Raw genomic sequence first — 6,174 nt, forward strand, 5'->3', positions numbered from 1 at the left:
AGGGCACCTGGGTGGCTCAGATGGTTAAATGTCCTACTCTTGATTTTGGCTCAGGTCATGATCTCACACTTCATGAGATAGAGCCCTGGGTCTGGCTCTGCACTAACAGCACGGAACCTGCTTGGGCTTCTCTCTCTCTCTCGTTCTGCCCTTATCCCACTCGCTCACTCTCCCTCAAAATAAATAAGTAAACATTAAAAAAATAAAAAGCTAATGTGTAGTTTTTGAAGGGGGTACGGGTAGCATTGCATCCAGTATCAAGAGAGATTACCACTTTCCCAATATCCTTTGCAGGTAGGTTTGGCCACATGACACACTTCCGGCCAAAAGATCCTAAGAAGACATTTGCCGGGAGTTCTAAGAAGACTTTTGCTTTTCCTGATAAAATCAATGACCGTTCTCCTTCTTCCTGCCTTGAATGAAGACGAGAACCACAGTAGTTGTCTTGTGACTATGAGGTAAAATCACGTGGTACTGGATATCACTGAGCAGCACACATCTCCAGAATTATTATTGACCTAAGTAAATCCCTCCCAACTTGTTTTAGCCATTGAAGTTTTCTTTTCTGTTACTTGCAACACTGTCCCTTCCTTTTGGTCCTTGGAGGCTAATATATGCAATCCTAGTAAGGTGAAATTAGCCTGTTCAGGATGGAGATGTTTGCTTAAAAGGCAAAATGTTTAGAGTTTAATCCTGCTCTATAATCTCTAAAGTAGCTGTTCTTTTAAACATGTATGGGACAGTCAGAATATTTCAAGGTATCTACACCATACACCTATAGATTGTATGGCCACGATTTCTTAAAGCAGAGGCTGGTATAAGGATGTCTGGGGCAAAATGGGATATAGAAAAGTTTCCTTGATAGAGTTTCAGTTCTCTCATTCCTACCATCACTCTTTGGAGTTTTCCAAAGAAGGATAATACACTTAGTTATACACTAAGTTATGAGATGCTAGATAGTCAGTAATTATATTCCAGGAGATGCTTAGCCCACGAGAGCATATAGATAATAGTGAAATCACAGACGTCTGCATAGGAAGGTTTTTCATTTTTCGTTTGTTTGTTTGTTTCTTCTCGTTTTTTTTTTATTGCCAAGGAAGGGTTTGCTTTAAGATCTCTTTAAATAATATCCTAAAGGTAAAAATCTACCATACACCCAGCTGGCATCTGTAAGTTCATAAAAACCTGTTTTTAGGTTTTATTCTCACTAATGGAGGAAAAGTTGGGAATGCAAAATTACAGATAACCCCAAATCATTAATATCTGGGTTTTTCTGGACACAGTTAAGAACAAGCATTTTTATACATGCCTACATCTTGCACATGTACATACATATTCTATACTCACCTGCCCATAAATCTCTTTTCAGTTTACTTTTATCACAGAGACACTGATATATGGAAGGTGCCACCAGAGAGGCACATAGAACCACTAGTTTACTACAATCAAAATCTGGTAGTAAATAGTCCATGTCAATGAAGTAAATATACAAGACTTCATCCACATAGGAGGCTATGGTTCTTTGCCTCCTATGTGGCAACTGTGTTTCATCATAGTCCCCGCTAGGTTGACAGAAAGCCACACTCTGGGTCTATGGTAGTGCAGCGTGAGAAAAGCACTGTGGTCCCACTCAGAAGCGTGCCACGTCTTAAATGTGCATCCCATCTCTCCCAAGCACACAGCCGCTCATATGGAAACCCTTGATGTATGGGCCATCAATACTCAATGTGTTTACAGAGAGATCCCCAACTGGGAACTCCTGCTGCAGGAAATACGAGATATGATACAGAACACAATACATTTCAATTAAGGCAAAAAGAAGTTGCTACTTTGTAGAGGGCAATAAGAAGCTAGAAGATGTGTCTCGAATATAAAATCTGAAGATAAAAGTCTTGGTAGCGTTAGATAGCAGCTTTCTAACTTAAACAATAACTGGGGACAGATCACACTGCCTTCCCCTATTCACTCTCAACAGTGTTATTCCAAATCTAGCTAAATCAGGTTTAAGTAATTGGCTGCTTTGTCAGGACAAAAGAAAGAAGGACCTAGCTTAAGGAGGCAGTGAGTACAGATTGGGCAAGCTGAAGACAGAATAGCTCCACCATTTTGCTTTAGTGATATCCCAAGTAAAGTGGTGGTTGTTATGATTGAATGTTGAGGGCATCTTTAGTGTATAGCTTCTCTCGATAAACATAGTTTAAAATCACCTTTATATTTGAAATCAAGAAGGAGACTCTCCAAGTAGGGAATGAGGACGTGATTAGACCCTGGTCCTTCACTCCTGCCCCTAAGTTGCAATTGTCCCTTTGGGAATTTTAAAACGGTCAGCATGGTCAACTGCCAGGGGTCTCAGGGTCCCCTTTAACATTCTCCTTTAATACAAACCCCAACTCTTCTTTGTTTTTCCCTCAATGTGGTTGGCATTTCAAAGGAAACTTCACTAAGGGAAACAAAAGTAATGATATAATCAAAGACAATATCAAAAGAAAAAACTATCAAAATAATAAAAAAAAAACAACTTATGAAGTACAATATTTATTTTGTCTTATAATTATTATATCATGACCTTTGAAGAGCTAGAACTACTATATTGGCTTTGATTTCTCATCTCCTGATTCCTGTTCTTCACTGGGTGCATAAATCTTTACTTTTCATTATTGGAACTATTTTCTAAAATTTTTCTTGAAGTTTATTTATTTGAGAGAGAGAGCGAGCAGGGAGGGTCAGAGAGAGAGAGAGAGAGAGAATCCCAAGTAGGCTCTGCACTGACAGTGCAGAGCCCGATGTGGGGCTCAAACCCACAAACCAGGAGATCATAACTTGAGCCAAAACCAAGAGCCAGAGGCTCAACTGACTGAGTCACCCAGATGCCCCTGCATTATTGGAACTATTTTCTAGACTTTCTCCATCACGAAGAATTATTAAAGTCTTCATCTTCCTGGCAAGGGAGAGGAAGACATCTTTACACATGGAAATTTCCTTTATAAGTGTAAATTTCTTTTACAAAAGTAAAACTGTGTTCTGTTTTTACAGCTTTTCCTGTACTCGCCATTTAGCTCAAAATATTCCATATGTCAAAGAGGTATATTCCAGTCCCCTTTATAGTGAAAACCAAAAAAGACCTTGTCTCATTGTTTCAGCCCTCTCTGGGCATCTTCATTAAACTCCTTGTCATGGCTCTTTCACTGGTAATGGTTGCATTATCTACTTGGTTACCCTATGCTGTGATGTCCACTTCATGGAAGATAAATGACAATATTTTGACCGTATCATACACATGTGATCTTATTAGATTCAGGGCCACAGTCTTGAAACACATTTCATTCAAGAAACTCAGACCATCAAAGAAAAGTAACTGAAAATTAATTTAGGTCCTTCCCTTGTATTTCTTGAAAACAGTGAAGGACATTCATAGTTCATAGCATAACATTTCTACCTTTATTCTCTCTCCTAACAACTTAGTTTACACCACTGAAGTGCACTTTTTTTTTAATGTTTTAATTTGTTTTTGAGACACAGTGCAAGTACAAGCAGGGGAGGGGCCGGTGGGGGGGGGGGGGTGGATCCGAGCAGGCTCTATGCTGACAGCAGAGAACTCCATGTGGGGCTTGAACTCATGACTGGAGCCAAGGTCGGATGTTCAGCTGACTGAACGACCCAGGTGCCCCTCAGGTGCTCTTGACTGATTTACTTGCAAACTCCTTAAAAAGGTCCTGTCCTCCTCCCCACCCTCCACCCCCAGAAAAGCTTTTCCCTAACTCAAGCCAATGCATTCCTTCTTTTTCTACCTCACTCTTTCCTTTTATTCTACCCTTCTCTCTCTTCTTTTACTCTGGATTACAAAAGCCTGAATGACTACCCTGGTGATGCTGGCAATGAAGTAGCAGAAACTTTCTCAACAAGTTAGGGAAGAAGAAGAAAGTAAGGCCAGGATCTTTTTTCAGTGGGCAGAGGAAGGGGCAAGTTTGCAAACTCTCAAGTCAATAATTTTTATTCTTCTACACTTTGAATAAGATTGTATATAATTGTCCTGGGAAGGTCCTTGTATCTAGTCTTCATTAAAGGGTGAGTTGGACAGGTCTCCTACTTTATTCAGTCCTTTCCTACTTACTATCCCTGTTTCTACTTATGTTCTTCACCTAGAGCATTGGGCCCAGGTTCATCTCTGATTCTGGGATGACTTACGTTTAATTGTTTGAGTTGTTGCTACAGCAAAGCAGTGGCCCTGATATTTGGAGTCCTATCAATGAACAGCTTTGAAAGTATCAATGGTAATACAAATTCTTTCAAATTCATTAGATCTCTTTGTCTCCATAACAAAAGAGAAAAATTCTTAGTGCCAAAATTTGTTGAGATGGTATGTCTATTCCCCTAGGTATATTTACTCTTGACCTCAGATAGGTGTGTTTTACTTTAATTCGGCTTTTAAGAAAGAAATATAAAGTTCAGAATAGCAAGACCACATCTGAAGTAGTTGCAGGGATTGAGAACATAGGATATCGGGAATGCTGGAAGTAAATTCTTCTTTTTGAAATTTTCAATACGCTTTCTGGATCAGCAGTCCCCCTTCCCCCCTTGACAAGAAATTCTATGGTTCATAGGAACACACACTGGTTTAATAAAATTGGCCTTCTTCCTTCTACTAAAAGTTTACCTGCGAGAGCCCCGAACATAATAAAATCAGATTATGAAGGCAATCATATTTACTTGTAATAAATCAAATCTTGCAGACATCAGTTAAGTCTCCCTACTGCACTGGGACAATATCATGCGTGCATACATCAATACCTGAGGTGTCAGAAATATATTTCATAAGTTCAGAAAAATTGCACATACACTTGCAGCACCATTATGAGCAGCGAATTTGTAATGTGAACATTATGATGTATAAAGTGGCTTTGTTCCTACACTTAATAAGCACCACATGTCAAGCCCACAAACATAATGGAATTTGCTGGTGATTTCTTACCATTAAATGTAGGTTATTGTTTTCAGGGAAAAAAAAAAGAGAGAGAGAGAACTTTTCCATGCTTTGCCAACATTATCCATTTCTAAGCATACAACCTCCTTCGGTGGAGTAGCAGCCTCTTTAAATTAGTAAATAAATAAATAAAACCAGACCTACCACTGTGACATTAAATTAGGTTGAACTAAAATAACTGTTGGCCTCAGTCTTTGTCTAGAATTAGCTGCTATGAAAATCTATGCCTTTCCTTTTCAAAGATGTCTTTTAAAATTGTAGCAGTCCAAACAACGCACTGTCTCCCATAGAAAGGTCCCAGCACAATACAACATTTTTGGGATGAATTCATTGAAATTTTATGGTTCTTTCCTCCGACCCACTACTTCAAATTGCTGGCTTCTTTATAAAGGGTTATAAAATTGAGTTTGAGTTTAAAGAGTTAGTAAATTTCACAGAGGTGATTTGGGAGAGTTGGCATTTGTGTATATTTGTTTTAAGTATCTTTTAATAATTTGGTAAGTTTATTGTAAGAATGAGTCTATGCCCCTCTTTTGAGAATCTCTGAGAAAGAGGTGATAAAAATAAATGTAGAATATCCTTTTTGTCTGTTTTCTAAAAAATATTTTCTCAGCAATCTGTGTCTGTGAGGTCTTACTGCATTAGTATATTAGCATGTGTTCTCTTAGTGGAGAGGGTAATGGTTAGAGAAGTTTGAAAGACTAGAAGGAGCCGCAGTAAAATTGATAAACATGTGTGGAACCAATGCTCAATGCAGGAGACAAGTGCATTTCAGATGCACCTGATGACTCTGGAAATGCGGGTTCTACTGGGCAACAGTAACATCAGCCAGCCAAGGTCATTGCTTTATACTGTCTCAAGCAGTGGCATCTGGAAAGATTTCAGAGACTCCCCATGAGCTTCTTTTTCATTGTTTTCCACTCTGTTCCACATCTTCTTATCTGCTCTCTCTTTTTCCAATCCTTTCTTTTCCATTCCACATCATTTTTATTAGAGTCCATCCATCCTAAGCACCTTGACTACTTTATGCATTCAGTAAATGAAATGTTTGATGAAGCCTCTACTGTCATGGGGCTTACAGGATAAGGAGAGAAGACATGGACAGCACACCCAGGGGTCAGTGATAACAGAAGATTCTAGTACATGCTCACGTGAGTGGTTACTGACAATGGATGTGATTTATGAGAGGAGAG

The sequence above is a fragment of the Prionailurus viverrinus genome, chromosome D4, assembly GCF_022837055.1.
Source record: "Prionailurus viverrinus isolate Anna chromosome D4, UM_Priviv_1.0, whole genome shotgun sequence".
Classification (NCBI taxonomy): domain Eukaryota; kingdom Metazoa; phylum Chordata; class Mammalia; order Carnivora; family Felidae; genus Prionailurus; species Prionailurus viverrinus.